At 37.1% G+C, this 26,993-nt stretch overlaps 1 long non-coding RNA gene and 1 pseudogene across 3 annotated transcripts in view; both read right to left on the reverse strand.

Moving 5' to 3' along the window:
- The window catches only part of LOC110260733, an 86,957-nt gene that overhangs the window by 50,056 nt on the left and 9,908 nt on the right, over window positions 1-26,993 (reverse strand). The gene's annotated exons all lie outside the window — the stretch shown is intronic.
- LOC110260732 lies at window positions 3,155-5,503 on the reverse strand (annotated as a pseudogene).

Raw genomic sequence — 26,993 nt, forward strand, 5'->3', positions numbered from 1 at the left:
AATGAGACCTCACAAAATTGGAGAAAATGTAAGGGTGACAAAAGTTAAAAAAAAAAATACATTCAGATTAAAAGAATTGAAACTGGTTCAAATGTGTCACTAAAATTGATGAAATCAGCAAGAAGACTGGCACCATAAAGTTAAAAAAATTACAACATAAATACAAAATCATTATCCCTAATTTTCCTCAATCATTTAAAATTGAGGGATGATTCACCAGGCTCAGGGAGGAAGGCCAGAGGAAGTTATAAACATATCTTTAAAAGTGGTAAATAAGTATCACGAGAAAAAGTTAAATGAATCTGGATGAGTGAGTCAATTTGAAAGTTAGAGATACATGATTTTTTTGGTTGTAAGGTCTTTTCCCTGGCATTGCACCAGAGCAAAGGTTCTATTTTCAGGGAATTTATGTTTTGAGGAAGGAGGTCTTGTGACAGAAACATTTCCAAATAAGGCAGTAGCAGCACCTCCTTTTCTGGAGGCTGGTGGGAAGCAGCATTCTGGTTTTGGCTGTGTCTACAAAGCAGCCACATAAATTGAAAAAGAAAACCTCATTCAAGCAAAAATTAGGGGTAACTGCAATAGTTTTTGCATTCATTATTACTTAGACATGTCTCTTGTTTTATCAAAAGTACAAGAAGGGTTTTGGTTGGTGGCTTTCAAAATCAGAGAAGTTTCTGTGCACAAAAGCCAAAACTGATTATGACACAAATGTTCAGTTACAATCTAAGGAGAATTTATTTTAGATGGGAAACCATTAGTTGTGATCAGTGGAGGTGTAACATCTTATTCATTCATCCACTCAATCCACATATTCATTGTGCATTTACTAAGATCTTCGGTCAACAAGCAAACTCTTAGAAGTTTAACTTTCTAGGGAGACACGGTGGAGAGTAAAATAAAGATATTGTCTGTCTTCAGAGAGCTCAGAGGATGATCATTCAATAATAGCAAGAGGAGAAAGAGGAAGAAGATGAGGCAGAGAAGGAAAAAGGGAAGGAAAAATTAATCTTTGTATATATAGCAAGGCTGAGAATAGCTGCTATTACAATGAGGACCTCTCCTTTTCTAGTTTATTGTTGCCTCTGAGTCATCTCAACCAAAGGTTTTATATTTTCCAACTATAGTGGTAACATTTTGCTTAATTGTCAGCACATTATTTTAAGAGCCCAATTTTGAGTTTTTGTTTCTAAGCAAAAGCACTGCTACAAGATTAAGCTGTACCTATAGTTTTAAGATAGAAGGACAGTGAGCTAGATTTGGAAAAAAAGCTTATCCTGCCACTGTATTTTTTTAAAATTATGAATTATTCAAGAATAAAGTCCAAATTCACTTCTGGAAATTATCCCTTAGAATTCTAGCTTCCTTGAGACTTTCAGGATATCTTTTTTTTTTTTTTTTTTTTTTTTTGGTCTTTTTAGGGCCATACCCACAGCATATGAAGTTCCCAGGCTAGGGGTCCAATCGGGGCTATAGCTGCTGGCCTACACCACAACTCATGGCAATGCTGGATCCTTAACTCACTGAGCAAGGCCAGAGATTGAACCTGAGTCCTCATGGATACTAGTTAACTTTGTTACCGCTGAGCCATGACAGGAACTCCAGGATATCCTTTATAGAGATCAGAACTGATGACCAAACACTTTTTACAGCTATTTATACCTTTAACATTTATCAGTAAAACAAAAACAAAAACAACAGCAAAACAAACCCCCTTTAAATTTGACAAGTTTATTTCAAAAACTTGTACAATAAACTAAGGGGGTGGAGGGGAGGTGTTTCTCTGGTAGCCTTGAAAAGAATGTAGCTCTGTTGTATTCATAGTTTAATCTGCTAGGATTCCATAGCCCAGGAAAGATGGGTGTCAGATCTCCACGCATAATCTTCAGAACATCCGGAACCAAGAAACGGAGGTGGAGAAAATGAAAACAATATAAAACAGAAGCAGGCTTGTCCTTTAACTTTATAAGAATGTGAATCAAATAATGTGGTGGGGGGAGCCCTCATCAGTTTCAGGATTGGGACTGAGACACTCTACCTGGGCTTCCTGTCTCTGCTCTGTACAGATACTGATAATACACCCTCTGAAATGGCAATCAGGAGGGTAAGAAAGCCAGAGAAACTTTCTTTCCCCTAAATCAGATTGAAGTGCTAATAGGAGGCATACTTTGACCAAAAAAGAAAGAAGAAAAAAAAAAAAGAGAGAGAGAGAGACAGAAGCAAATGGGGACAGTACACCCAGAAATGCAATGGAAGCCCTTCACACAGTCCAGGTAAAATGTTTTGGCTCCAGTACCCTTACAGTTATCTCAGAGGAAGAGAAGTTCCTCCTACAAGATAAAATATTCTTTTATGGGGAAAAGATACAAAAACAAATACCCTTCATCTTGTTTGACTACATTGAGACTAACTACTCAAAGTAAAATAATTTCTAGTGTTTAGACACTGAGTTACACAGGTTTTGTATTAACATAATACAAACACATGAAAATGTCGTTATTGTACCCAATTTGAGGAAAATATTTAAATGGGAGAGATTATATCAAAAACTGAAGGCTCCTGAAAAATCACATCAAGGAGGAACTGAATTACTTTTTGCAAAATATCTATCCTAAGAGGCTCTTGTTAAATACAAATTTTAAGAGGCTATTTTAAAATACTTAGATGTATTTTGCAATGCCGAATGTTTTTCTGATGACCCTTTAGATCTTAATATAATCCACATTCTTTTTAACCTGAGTCCCCCTTTTAAGTCAAACATTGGTTCCAAACTCTGAGTGCTATTCGTCCCTTCATAAATAGAATAACACATTCTTTGAAACAGAGATGGACAGTTGTGTTTGAATATTGTGGAAGTTTGGACTTGTTTCTTTTTCTCTTTGTGTATAAACTACCCTGGCTTATCAGTTACTATATAAAACTGGCTTTTCCATTACTTGTACTAAACATTTCAACTTTAAATCTTATTTCATGTATGTTTGTTTGTTTGTTTTGCTTTTTAGGATCACAAGTGTGGAGTATGGAAGTTCCCAGCCTAGAGGTTGAATCAGAACTGCAGCTGCCAGCCTACACCACAGCCACAGCACTACGGGGTTCTTAGCCCACAGAGTGAGGCCAGGGTTCTAACCCACATTCCCATGGATACTAGTCAGGTTAGTAATCTGCTGAGCCACAATGGGAATTCCTTATTTTCATGTTTTATTTCTTCATCTAATCAGACATTTTCCAACTGCTTTCTGAATGTATGTTACCAAACTTTCATATCAAACATCATTTCCAAAATTTGTTTTTCCTTTTCACTTTATCACAAATGCAATGTGAAGATGCTGTGGTCTTAATTCCAACTATCTCTCTGGATTTCCGACCATGCCTTCAAAAGTATTATTACTTCCTTTTTGCTTCTTTTCCACTTGCTACTGTTGCTTTCCTAAGTCTGGTTTTAGTTTTTGGTTTTTTGATGCTTGTTTAACACTGCCTCACTTCACTGGTTCAAAAACAACTATTATGTGCACTATGAGTTTTCTGTTTCTCTGGGTGACTATCAGCTTCTGTTTCCTACTTGAGGGCAGAAAGGAAATGTCTGAATGGTGGGTTCTGATTTCAAGACTAGACTTTTAGAACAACTTTCAAAAGTGCCAAGCATCTGATTCAGAATCACTCAAAAATCTTACAAGGAATGCAGATTCCTTGGATCTCACCTTTTCCCTCTTGGCATAACTGCATTTTTTTGTTCTTCTGAGAAGACAAAGGTTATTTTTAGATAACAGCTCCTAGGTTACTTTTTTTCTGTAATCTATAACTTCTTTCTCTTTCAGCAGTATCAGTTAATAGTTAACCAAACTTTAGAACTCTAATGTTTTTGTGGCTTTTTTTTACATTAATTAATCCATTTATATAGGCTAACAGTGTTTCACATGGTGGAGTTCTACTGACTTTTCCATTTCTTCAGTTTCCTGATGATGGACTTTTCTGTGACCACAGAAGTGGTATTGTAGGGTTGGCACCTTAGGCTACTATTTTCATGCAGGGACCATGGTGCCAGATCCCCACAGGTAGCATCTTCTTCTTGGTTTTGCAACAGAAGGGACAAGACTTGGTGTACTGGCTCATTTCAATTTTCTTCACTTTTCTGAGGGAGACACCATAACAGGTCCTGTATTTATAGACTGTTTCAACCTTCTTGGTATATTCAGCCATGTAGCTGCAAATTAGGTCCAAGATCAGAAAGCTCTGAGGTTTTATCAATGTCGTTGTTTTTCTTAAAGGACCATTAAGTCCTTTTGTTTGTATTTTTGTTTTTATTTGTATTTGCATACAAATTTTTGTTTTTATTATTTTAACCTCCTATATGTTTTATTCCTTTCATTTTATTCTTCCCCTTTATTAGGATTCTTTACTCTCATTTTGCTCCTTACTCTCATTTTGCTTCTAACAAAGCAACCTTCAAATGTATTTAACACACATTTTTTGTTTTTATATGTTCTTGGAATTGCCTTGATATTTTGCATGTAAGAATTTCTAATTTACTTAAATGCTGTTATAAATTATTATTACTTTTTAGCTCAGCACTGCATTTTAAATATCCACACATGTGGCTGTGTTCATCTATCTGGTTAATTATCTCTAAATGTTGCTAATACAGCATGTGATACAAGCCCGCCACATTGGGTCTGCCTACTCCCCTTGAGATGGTCACCCAGGTTGCCTCTGACTCTGCTGCCATAAGTACCATTAGCATTAGCATCATTGTACAAATCCCCTTACAGCCTTGTCTGAGAATTTCTCTAGAGTACACACTGAGAAGTGCAATCGCTGAGTGGTTGGTAGCTATATCCTTGATTGGCTGGACCTGCCAGGTCACTCTTCAGAATGGCCCCACCAATTCACATGCACATACAGCTCATAAGTCTTGTTTTATACCAGCCTATGTGCAACATTGGGCTTAATCTAGCTTTCTAGTGTTGTATTTTGGTAGGTATAAATTCAGAAAAAGTTTGGTAGGTATAAAGTCAGAAAAAGTGTATCAAGAGGAATATAACTCATCAACAGCTCTTACTGATTAGGACGAACACACAGCATCACACGGCAGTCAATGCTGAAAGTTTAAAGCAAATAACATCAATTCTGCATTCAAGGAACACAAAATGTAATGGAAAAGTGAGACAGAAGACACAGTCTTCTAGGGAAAACCTTTGACAGCAGAATGAATACAGTGTGGGAAGCATAAATGGAGGCCATGTAGCTCAGATGAGTAGAATCAGGGGAAGTTTCTGCAAAAACAGACCCTGAAAATTGAAGAGGTGAATATCCTTGAGTAAAGAATGGTCCACCTCTGTTGGGAAAGTGTTTATCACATATAAAGGCAGTGGGAGGAGGATACACAAAATCACAGAGATCAGCATAGACATTGGATTGGGAGTGTACTACCTGCTTTGAGTGCCTTGTCTCACTGAGTCCCAGCAGTCGGGGATATTGGCGTTGGTTATTATTTTCTTTAATGACAGGTTTTTTTTTTTTTTTTTTTTTTTTTGCATTTTAGGGCTGCACTCCATGGCATATGGAGGTTCCCAGGCTAGGAGTCCAATCAGAGATACAGCTGCTGGCCTACACCACAGCCACAGCAACGCAGGATCCAAGCTGTGTCTGCAACCTACACCACAGCTCATGGGCATGCCAGATCCTTAACCCACTGATGAAGCCAGGAATCAAACTTGCAACCTCACGGTTGCTAGTCATATTAGTTTCCACTGGGCCACAACAGGATCTCCCAGTTATGTTTTTTATTTTGTTTTGTTTTGTTTTAGTAAAAGAGTCTTTAAAGTCTATAGTGCTTTACACTTTTCAAAAGTTTTACACACATGATTTCATAAAATCCCAGAATAAGCCTTTTTGTCCCCTATCCCTATATTGTCCATCCCTCCTTCCTTCTCCCCTCTGGTAACCACTAGGCTGTTCTCTGTATTTGTGAGTCTACTTCTTTTTTGTTTTATTCATTAGTTTGTTCTATTTTTATTTTTAAAGATTCCACACATAAGCGACATCATACAGTATTTATCTTTCTCTGTCTGACTTATTTCCCTCAGCGTAATTCCCTCTAAGTCCATCCATGTTGTTGCAAATGGCAAAATTTCATTCTTTTTTGTGGCTGAGTAGGATTCTATTGTGTATGTACACACCACATCTTCTTCTCCATCTATTGATGGATATTTAGTTGTTTTCAAACACTGGCAATTGTAAATAAAGCTGTATGAACATTGGGGTGTATGTGTCTTTTTGAGTTAGTGTTTTGTTTTGTTTTCAGATATATACCCAGGAGTAGAATTGCTGGATCATATGGCAGTTATATACCTAGTTTTTCGAGAACTGTCCACACTGTTTTCCACAGTGGCTGCACCAGTTTACAGTCCCACCAACAGCATACTAGGATTCCCTTTTCTCCACATCCTCGTCAACATTTGTTATATATGTTCTTTTTGATAATAGCCACTCTGACAGCTGTGAAGTAGCCTGGCAAGCAAGTGGACCAGAGGACAACCAGGCCTACCAGACCACCCATATAGTTGGCCAATCACAATGGAAGGACCAATGTAACCCTCTTGGGAAAAATCCCTGGAGTATATAGCTTGGGTGATGAGAGGAGAGTGTGTTACAGGGACACGTGATATCTACAGAGGCCACTTCTCCAAGGTTGAGAAATGTAAGTAACTTACTACATTCGTAAAATATCAATAGCAACTTAGACAAAATGAGGCAGCAGAAGGACATGTTCCAGATGAAGGAACAAGATAAAACCTCAGTGAAGTGGGGATAGGCAATCCACCCGAAAAAGAGCAGTCATCTTCTTTTTACATTAATGAAACAAAGCCTCAGAAAAGTTTTCCCAACACCATACATCTCATAAGTACTGGTTACAATCAGGATTTTAACAAATGTTTGATCTCAAAGTTAATGCCTGTTTGTTGTTGTTGATCTGTTTCCCTGAATTAAAAGTGGGGGGGGGGACATATAAAAAGAGCTGATGTAAGAATTGCCTATGAAACAACTGAATTCTGTTTTAGTGAATTAGAAGCCAATTAATATGGACCAAGGGCAATTTTAACAAGTTTAAGCATGACTAACAGCAATTATTATTAATTTTAAGACTTGAACTAAAAAGCAGAAATAGGCTAATTTACAAATTCTTTGCAAGGAAATTGACAAAATTGGAAAAAAAATCAATGTTTAATTGTAATTAGAGGTTCTATTATAAAATATCACTTTTTTTTGTCTTTTGTCTTTTTAGGGACACACCCATGGCATGTGGAGGTTCCCAGGCTAGGGAGTCTAATTGGAGCTACAGCCACAGCAACACCAGATCTGAGCTGGGTCTGCAACCTACACCACAGCTCACAGCACAGTTCTTTTTATATGCCCCCCCCCTTTAAATCAGGGAAACAGATCAACAACAACAAACAGGCATTAACTTTGAGATCAAACATTTGTTAAAGGTGCACAATGAGATATTATTTTTGTAATTAAGGTAATGATTTATCAGATATCACATGATATCTACAGATATTATGCTTCAAATCATAGATCCTCTCTCAAGAAGGTATCATGAGAACTGAATGTGCCAGATCATCAACATGCATTGCAGAGACATTTAATATTAAAAAATAACACTAAAGAAAATCCAGTGCTTTCCACATGACATATTCTGCATTCACAAGCATGTAAAGGACAAGCTTTTTTTGGTGATACAATATTTCTTAGAAGCATACACATTTTCATATTCTTTATTGTTAATCAGAGAGCATACTGCTATTATACCATTAACTCGCAAGAGATTTCTGACTATATTTTTATACTGATGACACAGTATCTAGCATTAAGCCAGTTTTGAAAAAAAAAAACAGGCACCCTCTTATGTTAAAATAAATTGGAATGATTTGGATCAAAGACAGAGATATTTAGATTGAGGCACTAAATCCCCCCTTGAGACAATCTATAAAGGTTCTCTTCTAAACCTAGATATTGAAGCTAAAATTGAGCAATTCTTTTAGTTTAAATAGAATGTGTTCAAGCTGACATGAAGTTGCAGAGAAGACCCCTGTCTGTATCCCCTACAGTTTCAAAATTCTAATGAAGTCCCAGTTGGAACAGATTCTTCAATGTTTGTCTTCAAATGGCCTGTGACTACTTGAGGCTAAGCTGGTACAAAGCTAACCTGAGACAAGAGATTCTAGAAATTTCCTGAGAACATCCTTATTCAAAAACTAGGTCTTTGTCATGGCCAAGAGAGAATACTTTTTAAACAGAAATTCTTCTAATCTGTTATCAAAACTGCTATAAAATGTCTTGTCACTGCTATCTCAGGGCTTCAATTGAAGCTGGTCAAGAAACTCAATTCAAAATCATTTAAACCAACACAATATTTTAAATCACTATGCTTCAATTTTAAAAATGAAGTTTGGAGTTCTGGTTGTGGCTCAATGGCTTAAGTACCTGACATTGTCTCTGTGAGAATGCAGGTTCAATCCCTGCCTGGCTCAGTGAGTTAAGGATACAACATTGCCTCAAGCTGTGGCATAGGTCACAGATGCTGCTCGGATCCTGCGTTGCTGTGGCTGTGGTGTAGGCTGGCAGCTGTAGCTCAGATTCAACCCCAGCCTAGGAACTTCTATATGTCACAAGTGCAGCCATAAAAAGAAAAAAGAAAAAAATTTTTAATTAAGAATGAAGTTATAGAAGTATTTTAAACCAGTTTCCTAATCTTTAGTGTATCAAAGTTACCTGGAGAGTCTTTTAAAGCTTTTGTGCCCATTCCCTGAAGTTTTGATTCAAATATGAGAATTTCTAACAAGTTCTTAGGTGGCATTAATTCTGCTGCTCCAGGGACCACTACCTTGAACAAGGAAATACAAACAAAAAAGGCTCATGTAATTTTAAGTCCAGAAATCCAGGAGCCCTATTGCTGCTTTTGGTCTGAGTGACCCAAAGAGAGGAATTTAAATCCTTTAATGAGAGTTCCATTTCTCCAAATACTAGGCAGATTCAAGATTCACTCTGTATAAGCATAAATTGGCCACTGGCACACCCATAATCACAGTGTACATGATTAGGAAATTCATCTTGGAAAATCTTACCCAATTCTCTCCAAAGAGAGTCTTGGGGAGGGCTTAGGTGTCCTTAGCCTAACCACATGCCTATTTCAGGGGTGAGGTGGGGATTTCCTGAGCCTAGTGTGATGGTGTATTATTATTGTGCACGCCTAAGCCACATGCAAGGCCATATGTCCAGAAGGAGTTCTGTCAATAGGCTTAGTCATTTCGATCCTCCTTCACTTAGAGTGACTTGTGTCCATGACATTCCTCAGCCCTTCATGTGAGTATGCTTTGTTATGACATGTCCTTGGCCATATTATATGCCTGCAAATGTCCAGATCCAGATTGGAAAGACAGTCTAGGCTCCAAATCTGGGACCTATTTTATATAAAAGCATAGAGTCTAAATTACCTTCATGACAATTCCTTAATCTACAGTAAGCTTCTAATTATGACAGTAGGAAATTTTCAACAGTCTCTGACAGTGTTATTACTTGTCCAGAAAAGAAAGGATTCAAACAATATGAAAATTGATGAGTACAAATGAACAGACTTACAGTTCAGCAATTCAACTGATTTCTCTACTAAGCATAAGGTAAAGTTGTTTGCATGCAGAGGCCCTTTAAATGACATGATTTAATGTGACTAAAAGATGTACAGATGGCACTACACTGCCTCTACTGGGAGGAGAGGTCAGGCAGCAATTGGCTCTAACACAACCCCCACTAATGTATAGTTACAAGCTGCCACATCAGGGTCCATCTATCTAAGAAACAGCCTGTTAGGTGAAATAATCAAGCGCTGTTTTACTCCCCAGATGCAGAAAAACATGGTGACTTTAATGCTACCCTAAGTGCTGTCAGACCCTCACAGAATGACTATTTCAAGAGCAAGATTTTAATAAATGATTACCTATTTATTTGCCTAATGAGAAATTAGATATACAAATACTATGTGAGAAATCTAATTTGAATTCAGCATCCTACCTATCATTGAATTTCTTCATAGGAGCATTGGAGGAGGACATTTAAAAACACCCGTTTCTCAAATGTAATCTGTATAACTATATACTTTAAATCATGAGAGAATTAAACCAATCAAACAACACAGAAGGCCATTGATGTAGGTAAAGGATACTTGGTACCACCTTGATATTCTAAACTTAAACTTTGCCTCATAAACTAATGAGAGCCCTATAGAAAATGACTACTGAAACACTGTGGCTTTCAAAATATTAAAGGGCAGGAAAAGGTCATTGTCAAGAAGAAAAAGTTACTGATCATTCATTTCATGAAAGAATATATATAAAATAAAGGTGTTCAAGGACCAAAGAGATATGTTCATTAGAAAGAATATGGCTATATATTATCCTACAATTCCAATCCTGGGCACATATCCAGAGAAAACTATATTTTGAAAAGATACATGCATTCCAATGTACACTGCAGCACTATTTGCAATAGCCAAAACATGGAGGCAACCTAAGTGTCCATCAACAGATGAATGGATAAAGAAGATGTAGTACATATATACAATAGAATACTACTCAGCCTTAAAAAAGAACAAAATAATGCCACTCACAGCAACATGGATACAACTAGAGATTATCATACAAAGTGAGGTAAGTCAAAAAGAGAAGAACAAAAAGGACAAATACCACATGTTATTACTTATATATAGGCTCTAAAATGCAACACAAATGAGCTCATCTACAAAACAGAAACAGATTCACAGACATAGAGAACAGACTTGTGGTTGCCAAAGGGGCTGGAGGAGGGAGGGAATGATCAGGAATTTAGCAGCAGTAGATGCAAACTATTATATATAGGATGGATAAACAAGGTCTCGCTGTATAGCAGAGGGAACTGTATTCAATATCCTGTGATGAACCACAATGGCAAAGACTAGGAAATAGAATATATGTATGTCATGTAATAGATAGATAGATACACACACACATATATCACTTGGCTGTACAGGAAGAATACAACCTTACAAGTCAACTATATATCAATAAATCATTATTAAAATTTTAAAAAGAAAGAATATGGCTATATATAATCCAATCTATAAGATATTTTCATGTCATCTTGAGTTTGGTGACATGGTTTGTGATGGAAGTAGCCCAACCTATAGTTGCATTTGAAAAGAAAAATGTAAAATACTTAAATTCATCCAGTTTAGAAGCAATGCCTCATCCAACTAATAGGAAAAAGGGGGCATGCTTTTTCCATCTCCTCCTTACTGAAGAGAGGAAAAGGAAGAGTGAAATGGCAAAGCGAGACCTGGAGATGACAAGTGATTACTGAGAATCGCAAAACAAACTAACAGCAGAATTGGAACCAGAATACAGGTCTTGTCTCCTTACAGGTGTTGGCCCTAACTGGACTTGAATCACAAACATAGCAATCAAAAGAAAAACATACTACTAATAATAAAGGGAGATTTTAGTTAATTTTGGTCCACTAAATTATTGCATTCGATGTGTCCTGGGATGGATGGACGGATTTTGATAGAGGAGTTAATTAGTCAGACTTGGGTATCAAACAGCCTAATTTTGAATTCTAACTTTACTCTTTACATGACTTTACTAAACCTTGTGTTTTTTGCATATGTAAAGTAGGAAAATACTATGAGCTTCATAGGTTTGTATAAAGATCAAATAATATATGCAAAGTGCTTAGTACAATGCCTGGTATACAGTAATTGCTCAATAGATATTAGCTAGTTTATTAGAACTTGCTGAGATAAGCTTCAGTAACGAACAATCCACAAGTCTCTGTGGTTTAAAAATATTAAATATTTACCATGTGCTCATATTACATGTCAGTTTGCTTTGCCTTATCTCTATTTCACTTCTTCCTCATTCTGAGATCTAAATTAAAGGAGTAGCCCACATGTAACATACTATTTCTCATTGTAGAAGGAAAAAAGCTGTGGCCATAACTAAGAACTCTTAAAGCTTTTGCATAGACATGATTTATGTTACTACCCCTCGAATTCTATTGGTCAAAGTAACTCACGGCCAAGTGGGAAACTATATTTTTCCTAAAAGGAGGTAATGGAATTATGTGGCAATGGATGGGGAGGTAATAATTCTTTCTCATGGAGTCAGCAAATAATTGAGAATCACAATCAGTTCTACCACACAGTGATTCTTTAATCTAACAAGAGGTGAAAAGGCACATGTGAAGAGCAGTTTACGATGAGAAGAATTGACTCTGCCTGATCTACCTCTACTAGTTGATGTTCAACAAGCCATTTGATCTCTCTAAAATTTAAGCTCCTCATCTATAACAATGATGTAAAGAAACCCAAGTAAAGCCCTGTAATGAATAAGAAAATTAATGAGAAAAAAGTTCTGCTCCTGAGGAATTTGCTGTTATAGAAATTAAAAACAGTGATGAATACTTTGGGAAACTGACCATTTGCTGCCTGGGATTGTAAACAAGGAAGTATAAGCAATCCATATAACTTATTATCAGATCTGAGTGCTTATCAATCGTGAGGGCTCCCACAGGGAGTATGTAGGCAATAGTAAAACTATTTACCACCAAGAGAATCTCAAAAATGAAGTAACTTGCAGAACCTCAGCAAAAACAAACACAAACTGGAAATCTTAAAATAGAACTAACCCTATTATACCCTTAAGATGAAGGATAAAATGCTAACTGATATATAATGACCCAACATTGTTTTCTCAATTCAGCATTCATTAATCGATTAATGATTCATTTGTTCATTTAGTAATTATTTATTGTTCATCAGTTATGTGCCTAGTTAAGGGGTAGGGGAAATTTTGATAAATAAAAACATAACCCATCCATGATATTATGGCCTTTAGTGTCTAGTTAGGAACCCCAATATTAAACAGATAATTGTATTAATATTTTATAATTTCAAAATTGGAAATATGCTATTGAAGAAAAGAATATGATTTCATGAGAGTGTATGAAAAAGAAACCTAACTTAGGCTGGAAAGGAGGTGGACATGAAAAACTTTTGGGAATAGGGGATTCTGATCTGAGATTTGAAGAATCCATTCACTGGACCAAGGCAAAGGGAGACAAGGGTGACAAGCATCTTGGACACAGAGAGGACATCAAGGACAAGACTTTGTGGTGGAGAGAGTAAATTTTGATATACTAGAGTTTCACTGTGTCTAGAACACAGAAGCATAGTGATGGGGGGGGATGGACCAAGTGGTGGAGGTTGAGTTTTATACAGTCTTATAGATCCTAAATATCTGTCTACTCAAGAATCAGCATGCAACTATTAAGTAAATTTACATAGGGGTTTGGTATGACCAGATTTTTTTTTGTCTTTTTGATAGTACCCATGCCATGCAGAAGTTTCCAGGCTAGGAATCAAACCTGAGCCACAGCAGTGACAATACCAGATCCATAACCCATTGAGCTACCAGGGGACCCTGTCAGATCGCCTTTTTTTTTTTTTTTCTTTTTAGGGCCTCATTCTCAGCATATGGAAGTTTCCAGGTAGGGGTCAAATCAGAGCTACAGCTACAAGTCTATATACACCAGAGCCACAGCAATGTGGGATCTGAGCCATATCTGCAACCTACAGCACAGTTCATAGCAACACTGGATCCTGACCCACTGAGCGAGGCCAGGGATCACACCTGCATACTCATGGATACCAGTCAGAATCATTTCTGCTGCACCACAACGGGAACTCCCCAGATTGCATTTTTAAATCAAAATATACACATTGGTTAAACATGAAATTGTGTAGATTTATAAAGGGAAGCAATTGTCATCCACATTGTCTTAGACCCACTCCCCATGTTCTTTCAAGTTCTGTTGATACCAATATTGCTAAATGAATAGTTCAATCACTAATTCCTTAATTCATGCAATAAAATATATTTTTCAGTTTGCTGGTGCTGAAGGTGGGGATTTAAGTCATCATAAAATCATATAAAAACATGAAGACAGGGATATTATTATACATTTTCAGCATTTTTTTTTTCCCTTGATCCACTTGGAGCCTAGGCTAGAGGTCAGAAACTAAGGTCCAAAGGCCAATTCTGGCCTGCAAGCTGGTTCTGTACAGCCTATGAATCAAAAAAAAAAAAAAAGTTTTTTTTTAAATACTTTCAAATGGTTATGAAAACATACAAAGGATATAAAACAGAGACTACATGTGTCCCACAAAGCCTAAAATGTTTACTTTTTGGTCCTTAATTGAAAAAGTTGAGCAACCCCTGCCACTTTTTTGTCAGAAGGTAGATCAAGAAACTTTTAAGTAACTCTTCAAGTCTTTTTGCTCATTTCTCAAATTGACTTGTTTTGCTTGACTTGTAAGAGTTCCTTCTGTATTTGCATGTGAGTCCTTCATCAGACATATGTTTTGAAAATATCTTCTCCCCAGTCTCTGCCTTGTCTTTTGATTTTTTAATTGTCTTTCAAAAAGAATATTTTTGTTTTGATGAAATGTAATTTATCAATTTTTTTAAGTCTGTGTGTGTGTGTGCGTGATATCCAAGGAATTTTTGCCTGACCTGATGTTACAAAGATATGCTCTTGTTTTCTTCTAGAATTCAGAGTTTTAACTTACATAGAGTTGATGATCCATTTTGTGACTTGACTTTTTTTTGTGTGTGTGTGTCTTTTTGTCTTTTTAGGGCAACACCTGCGGCCCAAACATGCAGCATATGGAAGTTCCCAGGCTAGAGGTCTGATCAGAACTACAGCCACCGGCCTACGCCACAGCAGTGCAGGATCCAAGCCATATCTGTGACCTACATCACAGCTTACGGCAATGCTGGGTCCTTAACCCACTGAGTGAGGCCAGGCATTAAACCTGCAACTTCATGGTTCCTAGTCAGATTCATTTCCACTATGCCATGTTAGGAATTCCTTGACTTTTTAAATATAATTTTAGGGACTTAAAAGGTTTTAAAATGTTACATGGTAGGGGCATGTAAGAAATGTCTGTGTTTTCTGCTCAATTTTGCGGTGAACCTAAAAACTGCCCTAGAAATAAACACTAAAGGAAATCTTGCCATTTCCAACAATACAGATAGACCTGGAGGACATTATGCTAAGTGAAGAAAGCCAGATATAGAAAGACAAATACTGTATGACCACACACAGGTTCGATCCCTGGCCTTGCTCAGTGGGTTAGGGATCCGGCATTGCCATGAGCTGTTGGGTAGGTCACAGATGCAGCTTGGATCCTATGATGCTGTGGCTGTGGTGTAGGCCAGCAACTATAGCTCTGATTTGACCCTAAGCCTGGGAACTTCCCTATGCCTCACTTGCAGCCCCAAAGAGCAAAATATTTATGTATCAAACTCATAGAATCATAGAGTAGAATGGTAGTTTCAAAGGGCTGAGTAATAGAAGTAATATTTGGTGGGGTACAAATATCATATTCTTAAAAATTTAAGAGATTAGATCTTAAGTGTTCTCACCACACAAAAAAAAGAAAAAAATAGTAACTATGTGAAATTATGGATGTGTTCATTAACTTAAACTTGGTAATCATTTTACAACATATACATATATAAAATCATTAAGTTGTACACCTTAAAAATCAGGTTTACAACTTAAATATATACAAATTTTATGTGTCAATCAGAACTCATTAAAGCTAGAAAAAAAATTAAATAATATTTATAAAAAATTAAGGAGTTCCCTGGTGGCTCAGTGGGTTAAGGATCCAGCATTGTCACTGATGTTTTATGGGTTCAATACCTGGCTTGTGAACTTCTGCATGGCTGTCAAAAAAATTAGTGGTATATACATACGATGAAATATTATTTAGCCATAAAAAGGAATGAAGTACCAATACATGCTACAATATGAATGAACATTGAAAACATTATGCTGGGAGTGGGATCAAGATGGCCAAGGAGTAAGACAGTAGTGTTCACCTTCTCCCACAAACACATCAAAAAAACCCTTCAAACCATCTACATGTAGAATAATTCACAGAGAACATCTACTGAACACTGGCAGAAAAACTTAAACCTCCAAAAAGGGCAAGACAACCTCCATATAACTGGGTAGAACAAAAGAAAAAAAGAGAGAGAGAGAGAGAAAGGGATCAGGACAGGACCAGAACTTCTGAGAGGGAGCTGTGAAAGACAAAAGGAATCCACACCCTGGTAAGCCTCCTGACAGGGAAATCAGCCAAGATGGAGGGGACCTCAAAGCCTCAGAGAAAAGGCAGCAGCTGGACTGAGAAGGGGAAAGCAGAGAGAGGGCCACACAGATGATGAGTACCACCTCCCAGGACACCACAGTCTGAGATGCTCTGAGAGTGGCTGGGCACTGAGACTCAGGCTCTGGTGGTCAGTACTGGGGAGAGGTTGGCTATATGGAGACAGCCTGAGAGGCTAGGGAGCGGTGTGCCAAGGGCTGGGAAGCAGAGTGCCACAGCTAAGGGAAACTGGAAGGAGGTCTGGGCCTGCAGGAGAAACAAGGCATCATTGTTGGGGAGGGCAAGAGGTGGAGGGTTGGGCTGCCATAGGAATATCTTTCTCTGCACATGAGTGGACTCTCGGATGGCAGGGCTATTGGCAGTGAGGTGCCTCTTGCATGGGCTGTGGGCAGCGATGCCTCCTGCATGGGCTAAGCATGATGGGGTGGCTCTTGGATTGTCTATAGGCAGCAGGGGCAAACTCAGTCATCTTAGACTCCAGAGATGGGGTCTGTGAACAGGCATGACCTAAGGTCTCAGTTACCTCAGAGGAGGGCACTGCAATGGAGCCCCACCTGTTGTTGCTCTCACTCCCCTGGGCATGCACATTTCCTGCTGCTTCCACTGCAAAATGCTCCAGGCACTGCCTACACCTTCCTGAGGGTCACTGCCACTTCCCAGGGCCCTGCAACTAGGAGCAGTCTGCACCACCTCTCCACAGGTCCTTGCAATCAGGCACTGGCTACACGTCCTGCCCATTGCCTCCATCTTCCTGGAAGTACACACAGCACCCTAAAAATAAATAGTAAGCCCTCACAAAATATACAGGGGCATTTGCACATATAAATAGCCCTCTAAGACTACAGTAGTTATTTTTCCTAAACTCACAGAATAAGAAAAATATGAGCAAAATGAAGAAGCTCAGGAACCATTCCCAGTTAAAAGAACAGGAAAATTCACCTGAAGCAGTAAACAAAGAAACAGAACTATACAGTCTAACAGACACCAAGTTCAAAAAGGAGATAGTGAAGTTAAGAGCAGATAAGAATAATGTAGATTACTTTAGAAAGGAAATAGAAAATGTAAGGAGGAGCCAAGAAAATTCAGAAAGTTTATTTGGAGGGATGCAAGCTGAGTTAAAGGCACTGAAGAGCAGAATGAATAATGCAGAGGAATTAAATAGTGACTTAGAAGAGAGAATAATGGAAATCACCCACTCAGTACAGCAGACAAAAAACCAAATGAAAAAACATGAAAGCAACATAAGAGATCTGTGGGATAAGAAAAAGCAATCCAGTCTATGAATAGGGATTCCAGAAGGAGAAGGAAAAGAAAAGGGGATTGAAAATATATTTGAAGAAATTATGACTGAAAACTTTCTAAATCAAAGGAAACAGATATCAAGATACAGGAAACACAGAGTGCCCCAAACAAGCTGAATCCAAATAGGCCCATACCAAGACATAGTATAATAAAAATGGCAAAAATGAAAGATAGAGGATTCTAAAGGCAGCAAGAGAAAAACAAAGAATTATAAGGGAAACCCCATAAGCCTAACATCTGATTTCTCAACATATACACTACATTCCAGAAGAGAGTGGCAAGATATATTCAAAGTTCTAAAAGGGAAAAAATTACAGCCTAGAATACTCTACCCAGCAAGAACATCATTTAAAATAGAAGGAAAAATAAAGATTTTCTCCAACAAAGGCTTAAAAAGCACAGCAGGAGTTTCCGTCGTGGCACAGTGGTTAATGAATCCGACTAGGAACCATGAGGTTGCGGGTTCGGTCCTTGCCCTTGCTCAGTGGGTTAACGATCCAGCGTTGCCATGAGCTGTGGTGTAGGTCACAGACGTGGCTCGGATCCCGTTGCTGTGGCTCTGGTGTAGGCCAGTGGCTACAGCTCCGCTTCGACCCCTAGCCTGGGAACCTCCATATGCCGTGGGAGCGGCCCAAGAAATGGCAAAAAGACAAAAAAATAAATAAAAAATAAAATAAAATAAAATAAAATACTGCTTTAAAAAAATAAAAAAAGAAAAAGTAAATTAAAAAAAAAAGCACAGCAATACTAAGCTCATTCTAAAAAAAATATTGAAAGGGCTCTTCCAAATAAAAAAGAGCTAAGAAGAAATAGAATGGAGGAAATCACAAATGGAAACTAATTATTTAAATAAGTCAGTATACACATCTCAAAGAAAAAAAATGTTGTAAAAGCTATGATAAACACAATGAAGAGCAAAATGATAAACATGAAGATGTTAAAAAAGGACATCAAAATCATAAAAAAATCATAAAAGGTAAGAAAGGAAAGTAAGAAAATCTAGACTCTTTTTTTTTTTTTTTTATGAATGTGTTCGAGCCTGTATGACCATATGGCTAAAGCAAGCAGATGTAGGAAGGGGTTAACATATTTGAAAAACAGGGCAACCATAAATCAAAACCAATACAGTTACAAAAACGAAAGAGAAGGTGATACAGGCATAAAATAAAAGGCAATCATCCAATCAAAAAAAAAAAAAAAAAAAGGAACAAAGACTCAACTGGAAAACAAGATTTAAAATAGCAATAAATATATATTTATCAATAATTACCTTAAGTGTAAATGGACTGAATGCTCCAATCGAAAGACATGGAGTGGCAGACTAAATAAAAAAACAAGAGCCTACAATATGCTGTCTACAAGAGACTCACCCTAGGGCAAAAGACATATCTAAGTTGAAAGTGAAGAAATGGAAAAAGACATTTCATGCTCAGGCAAAGGACAGAAACGAAGGAGTTGCAATACTCCTATCAGACAAAATAGACTTTAAAATGAAGATGATAAAGAAAGAAAAAGAAGGACACTATTTAATAAGGATTGATTCAAGAAGAGGATATTATATTCATAAATATATATGTCCCTAATTTAGGAGCATCCAGAAACATACAATAAATGCTAACAGAAATAAAAGGAGAAATTGATAGGAATACAGTAATAGTAGGAGACTTTAATACCACGCTCACATCAATGGACAGATCCTCCAGACAGAAAATCAAAAAGGCAATAGAAATCCTAAATGACACAATAGAAAAGTTAGACTTAATTTCTACTTTATGACACATTACATCCAAAAAAATCAGAATATACATTCTTTTCAAATGCACATGGAACATTTTCGAGTACTGACCATGTACTATGGCACAAAACTAACCTCAACAAATTTAAGAGTACAGAAATTATTTCACGTATCTTCTCTGACCACAATGGCATAAAACTAGAAATCAACCACAGGAAAAGAAATGAGAAAAAAATGACTACATGGAGACTAAACAACATGCTACTAAAAAACCAATGGTTAAATGTGGAAATGAAAAGGGAAATTTAAAAATATCTGAGACAAATGATAATGAAAACACAACCATTCAAAATCTACGGGATGCCACAAAAGCAGTTCTTAGAGAGAAGTTCATAGCAATACAGGCCTTCTTTAGAGAAGAAGAAAACTTTCAAATCAACAACTTAACTTACTACCTAAAGAATTAGAAAAAGAAGAAAAAACAAAAAGCAGAAAGAAGGAAATCATAAAGATCAGAGAGGAAATCAATGAAATAGATTCAAAAAGCAATAAAAAAATTAATAAAACCAAGAGCTTCTTATTTGAAAAGGTAAACAAAATTGACAAACCTGTGGAGACTCACCAAGAAGAGGAAAGAACTCAAACAAAATGAGAAATGAAAAATAAATATCAACAGATACTGCAGAAATACAAAAAAAAAAAAACATAAAAAATACTATGAACAATTATATGCCAACAAATTCGACAACCTAGAAGAAATGAGCAACTTTCTAGAGACATACAGCCCACCAAAACTAAATCAAGATGAAATAAATTAGAATTTCTGTCGTGGAGCAGCAGAAATGAATCCAACTAGGAACCATGAGGTTGCAGGTTCCATCCCTGGCCTCACTCAGTGGGTTAAGAGTCCGGCATTGCCAAGAGCTGTGGTGTAGTTCGCAGATGCAGCTCGAATTTGGTGTGGCTCTGGCATAGGCTGGCAGCTACAGCTCCGATTGGACCCCTAGCCTGGGAACCCCCATGTGCCTCGGGTATAGCCCTAAAAAGGCCCCCCCCAAAAAAAATCAATTAACAGACCAAAACTAGAAATGAAGTTGAATATGTAATAAAAACATTCCTTACAAACAAAAGTCCAAGACAGATAGCTTCACAGGCAAATTCTACCAAACACACAAAGAAGAAATTATACCCATCCTTCTTAAACTTTTCCAAAAGTTTGAATAAGGAATACTCCTAAAGACATTCTATGAAGACACCATCACCCTAATACCAAAACCAGACAAAAATAATACCAAAAAAGAAAATTATATGCCTATATCTTTGATGAATATAGACGCAAAAATTCTCAACAAAATATTCACCAACTGAATCCAACATCATATAAAAAGGATCATATACCATGACCAAGTGAGATTTATCCCAGGTTCACAAGGATGGTTCAATATAAGCAAATCAATTAAGGTCATACACCACCTTAACAAAGAAAAGTCAAAAACCACATGATCATTTCAGTAGATGCAGAAAAAACATTTGACAAAGTTCATTCATTCATGATAAAATAACTCTTACCAAATTGGGTATAGTTTTAACATAATAAAAGCCATTTATGACAAACCAACAGCCAATATAATACTCAACAGAGATAAGGTGGAAGCATTATACCACTCAAATCTGGAACAAGGCAAGGATGCCCACTCTCACCACCTTTATTCAACATAGTATTGGAAGTCCTAGCCACAGCAATCAGACAAAAAGAAATAAAATATATCCAAATTGGAAAAGAGGGAAAATTGTCACTGTATGCAGATGACATGATACTATATATAGAAAATCCTAAGGACTCCACACAAAAACCACCCAAACTGATCAATGAATTCAGCAAAGTAGCAGGATACGAGATTAACATTCAGAAACCAGTTGCATTTCTGTACACCAACAATGAAATATCAGAAAAGGAATACAAAAATACAATACCTTTTAAAATTTGGGTAACACCAAAAAGTCTTCTGTGAGGAGTTTATCTATGACAGTAGCAAGGTGACTTCCATCTCTAGGACAGCATGACAGAGGAGGGACAGCTAGAACAGTGCAGCAAAATGACTTGTAAACTGACCTACTTTAAAAGAGACAGAAACCTCAGATAGGACATTCCTTCTTGCACTGGACTTTCCATTGGACATAAAATAAAGATTTAATCCAACCTTCCTTGGAGTTTTAAGATGCAGTACAACCTTAGCTAACAGCTGAGCATTAATTATTTGTAAACAAGAATGACGAAGTTTCTGATTGTTCAAATGTGGTTGAGTAGCGGGAAGGTAATATAGTAAGTCTGTAAAAACAAAACAAAACAAAAATGACTAAAATGTATGCTTGAAAGAAACCTGTTTGTATTAAACTTTTTTTGAAACTGCTAAAATTAACCTTAAAGATTCAATTTATATAACACAGAAAGGAAAAACAAATTTGAAACTAAAAACTTTTTCGTGCATTTAACTTATCTTTAAAATAAAATTTTTTAAGTTTATGGGTTATTTTCTAGGTTATATATGAATAAAGCAGATGCTGTTTTGAGCTCTGGGTGTTCAAAGAAAATGGCTGATAATCTACTTAGCTGAGGACAATAAGTTTTATCTTATGCTCAGAAAAAATCAGGAAGACATTTTCACTGATTTTACCAAAACAGCAGGATAAACTTCAAACTAATCTTTCTCTTTTAGCAAAACCACATATAAAATGAATGAATATAAAATCTTAATATAATTCCTTAGATTTGAATAGCATCTTTCTTCCAAGAGCTTAAAGCAATTTGCTTTTATGTTCTTATTCAGTCCAGAAACCCTTCTGTGACGAAGATGTGCATTACATGATAGACAAATGTATATTTTCACCCTCATTCTATGAATAGGAGAATTAATACTTGATAGATAGGGCTGATTGGCTCAAGATTACAAAGTTAAATCCAGATCTCCTGACTTCCTGGCCAAATCTCTTTCCGGAGATTTTATTTACACTTTAAGCAATGAAGAAATCCCCTTTTCTCCCACTTGATTTCAGTGAATGACCCTGACTCCTTCTCAGGTCAGCAGGTGCCTTCCAAAAACAAGACTCTTTCTCACCTTCATATTTCCATCCATGTGGGATGCTCTTCATCCCTTTGGTATATTCAAATCCTCTAAAATCCCACCTCATCCAAAAATTATCCTCTAAAGAGGCTCAACTTTTGTTGGCTCAATCAACAAAATGACTATATTTAACCAGTATGTTTAGCCAATCATAACTATGACTACTGGTGCAGTAACAATATCAGCACATTTCAGAAGAAAATACCCCATTAGTTTGTCCTCTTTGAAGACAAAGACAACACCTTAATCACTTTTGTATATTTAGTCCCTACACAGGGCCAGAAATACAATAGACAGTAAGAGGTAATCCTTGCTAAGAGAAGGATGTTGTATATAGCCATGTTGATACATTGTCCTTTCTCAATATCCATGGAAGAGTTAACATAAACCAACAATTATTATATACTTATGTTATATGTTTAAATAATAGAGCACAATATTCATTTAGTTGATGGTAAATAAAGCTGGCAACTACCTCGCAACCACTGCTGGCCCCCTATCCATCCTGCAATGTCTTTGATGTCTGTCAACTAGATTATGATGTTTAGAGATGTTGAGGAGTCTATAGTTGTGCCATCATCCCATCACACACACCATTCCTCATCACTACATTCCCTGTGGTTATTCCCCTTTGCACTCTTTTGATTATCCTCCACCAGGTGCTCATACATTACCAAGTCCTCACCAGATTTGCAGCAGGTGGTGGTAGATTGAAAGATAGCAATTGAAGAATCTGCTTCCTCTTTCTGGTCATGATCATTTTTTCCTCCTTTTTCAGATATCCCCCATTCTTTTCTGAACTATCAGTTTCCTAGGTAGCTATGTGTTTTCTGTTTTACTGGACAATTTGATCTGTGACTCTCTATGTACCTAACAATGAATCAGACACATAGTGGATGCTTGGTAAATACCAATTAATTCATCAGCCCCCTGGAAAGGGAGTTCAACAGAGGCACTTTTGAAATACCAGAAGGAAGAGCCAAGGGGACTGATGTTAAGAATTACTGTTCATCTCCCAAATCGGTGATAGAATTATTACTTCCAATAGTCCTCTTAACCAATGTAAACCCAATCCAGAAAGCTCTATTTCTATTTAGTTCAATTGCTATCTATCCTACTTTTCTCTTAGTTGCATAAGAAATGCTTTTTAGTAGGAATTGTAGAACCATAAACTTCCTACTTTCCCAGCTTCTTGACTAACTGGCAGAGGAAAACAGAAATTGTATTGCCATTAAAACTGAAGCTATGTAAAAGATATTGAGATCATCAAAAGCACTGGGATTCATTTATCTATGAATAATTAAGTCAAGTTTAAAAAGTACATTGTAAAAGATGGCAGATCCCCAATAGCACAGAGACTCTAGCACTTGCATTTTTAAAATTAAGTTTCATCAGCTATAATATAGAAGGCAAAGCTTTCAAATGGAGAGCTCATTGATTCTCTTTTCCTTTTCCCTGTTCATTAAAAAAATAGGTGTGGTACTCTCTTATCCATTTTTATTAACATTCTTTAACATTCACTGAGCAACTCGTATACAGGCTAAGCCTTGTAAGGGAGATAAGCATTGGTTTGCATTTTACCTGGTCTTGCAAAGGCACCTTCTGAAACATAATTTGCTACTGTCATCCACAAATGGATCCTGATTGTACCCTTTGTTTCACCTTAAGCCAAAAGCAGCTCAAGTTAAATGCCAAGCTTCCCTGAGTTACAAATTTAGAATCTCACCAAGGTGCAGGCTGGCGTGGTGTATTAGCCCACTGCATGGGTTGATTAGCAATGCTCTCTGGGAGGGGTATATTGACTCCTGTGTGTGTTTATCATTTATCATACTTATGTTCATTTTATTCTTATCCCAATAATGACAGCTTTCAGGTAACATGAAAGGAGAAAACAAGATTAATACCTCCTTAGTACACCTTTCACACCATGCATGAACACATGGGCTTCTGAATCAAACATGAGTCTTCTCTGAATTTGGATTTTAATTTCATTATTAATATAACTCTCATTCAGAAATGATCTGAAGATAACCATTTGTCATGACTTCAGAAATGGTCAAGCATAAAAGTAGCAGTGGGATAAGGAGGGGATGGACACAGAGGTTTATGATTCGTCTTGTTGGTGAGAGGAAAAGCAACAACAGAAAGTTAGGCCTGCCCCTGGTCCAAAACATCACTCATTTGCAAACTTAATCACTAGAAAATGTATTGGAGGTATGTATTCTTCTTTGGGGTCAAGTAATTTTGAAAATATGTTTTGGTGTGGAGAGCCAAGACTCTTAACAAGTTTGAATGAAATCCAACAAGAGCAAATTTTTTTATATGCTGTTCTAATGGTTCAGAAATGACAGGGTAAATGGCAACTGGTAATGCACCTTCCCATCTCAGGAAATCTAAAATTAGAAATCTTCCCTACAGTTCTTCCTCGGGAGCTGCAAAGACACTTTTGCATATGTCCTGTCACTTTAGTGACGTTTTGCCTTCTTGCTATTGGGCATGCAATGGTTAAATAGGAAAAAATTTTTGAGCAGCTGCCACAAGTAGGGCAGGAAGAATGAGAGGAAGTTTACTGGTGTTACTCAAGGAATGTCATGGTGTTTATAGTTCCAGTCCATGAAGGATGCCTTTCCAACTGGAACTTACTCAGGAGGCGTCCTTTCTGCGGAAGATTACAGAAAAAAATCTCCTAACTCTGTCCCAGGAATGTACAGAAGGCTCAGGTTAGACACAGAGCTGCTGAGGAAGAAAATTCCCTATAAAAATAAGATGACAGGCATTGCTACTTAAAATTAACTGGAGGCCATGCATTCTTAGTGATTTGCAAAACTGCAACACAGACCAAGAACCAAGGACATGACCAATGAAAATACAGGTAAATAGTGAAGAATGGTGTGGAAGGCATGTCAGCAATGGCAGAAAACTTAAGCACTAACTAGAAATCCACACAAGAGCCCTCTCAAATTCTAGAGAACACGAAAAATGGGTATTAGAAGCCCAATGTATTATTTTTATAATTGTGTATATTTATGCTTAATTCACTGTACCAGGAATATAATTCTCCTTCCAGGGTGGGTGGTCAGACATGCCAGCACTTGCTCTGGATGTGTTCCCAATGTTACCCATGCAGAGCAGGGTTTCTTAACCTCAGCAGGATTGAATTTGGACCAGGCAACTCTTTTTTGTGAGTTGGATGCTCTGTACATTGTAGGACATTTAGCAGCATCCTAAGCCTCTACCCTCTTCATGCCAGCACGAACCCCATGGGGGTGACAACAAAAACATCTCCAGGCATTGCCAAATGTCCTGGGGAGGGAGGGAGAGAGAGATGGAGGGAGGGAAGGAGGGATGCAGAGGCAGAGTTGCTCCCTTCGGGAACCACTGACTTAGGGATATATAAGTCAGATATTAAAGTCAAGATTCTGGCTGACAGATTTGAAAATTGTCTCATAGAATTATGGGTGGAGTCTTGGCAAGGTTTATTTCTGACTAAATATGCTCCATGTAAAAAAGGCAGAGATTGATTTCAGCTGGAAGAAGTATTTATACTAAGGAAGTCCTTTTTTGCCTCCATGGAAAGATTAACCTACAAAATGCAAGGAGCTAAGGAACTGACTCAAGGATTTCCAGATGTCTTCGGAGCTTGGCTCAAAGTAAACATTCCATCACTTCTTTTAAGAAGGGATGAGTTTTTTAGCTTGTTTTTGTTTTTTTTTTTTTGTTTGTTTGTTTTTGTTTGTTTTTTGGGGTTTTTTTGCCTTTCCATTTGCTGCCAGTTCAGTACAAAGCCAACTGAAATGAACCATTTTCAACTGCTCACCTACTTAAAGAACACTTTAAAAACCCATTCATCCTCTAAATATCTCCATTTGGATATTTTTAGTCATCCATGGCCAAGCAAGATTTCATTATTCCTTGATACAGATGAAAACAAATACTGAAGAAAAAAAAAAAAACCTCTCAAGACATTAGCCATTAAGAAAAAGTTTATTAAATTAGCAGCTGACACATCAGCACTCTGGTCAGTGGAAATGTCATGTGGTACCATCTCAAACTTCTAACACTCACTCTTTTCAGCTCAACTGAGTAACCTAGGTGTGCAAGTATGTACCCAAACTATTAAAAACTCGTTGATTCCTGAAAATTGACAAGATCTGGTTCCAAACAGGTGGTTGCATTATTAGTGGTTCTTATAGCTTGGGAAGTACTGCTAATTCATAAAGGTTCATTTTGACCATCAATCTTTTTTTTTTCTGGTTGTGAAAGAGATAAGAAAAAAGCTGTTTGATAATCAACTCTTACAGGCTGGGTGAGAAGTTGGCAGAGAACATAGATTTTATATACTTCTTATTCTTTAAGGGATTATACCAGTTTTATAGAAGAATGTGCATAATTTATGTAATTTCAGAAGAAAGTCATTTATATTCACTTAGGGAGAGGTAAGGAAGGGATGAGCAGAGGTGATGGCAAATAATGGGGTTGGGGAATATCAGGAATTTGATAGAATTGGAGCATTAAAGAGAGGTGTGTGTGTGTGTGTGTGTGTGTGTGTGTGTGTGTGTGTGTG

Source organism: Sus scrofa, chromosome 5, assembly GCF_000003025.6.
Source record: "Sus scrofa isolate TJ Tabasco breed Duroc chromosome 5, Sscrofa11.1, whole genome shotgun sequence".
In the NCBI taxonomy this organism is placed as follows: domain Eukaryota; kingdom Metazoa; phylum Chordata; class Mammalia; order Artiodactyla; family Suidae; genus Sus; species Sus scrofa.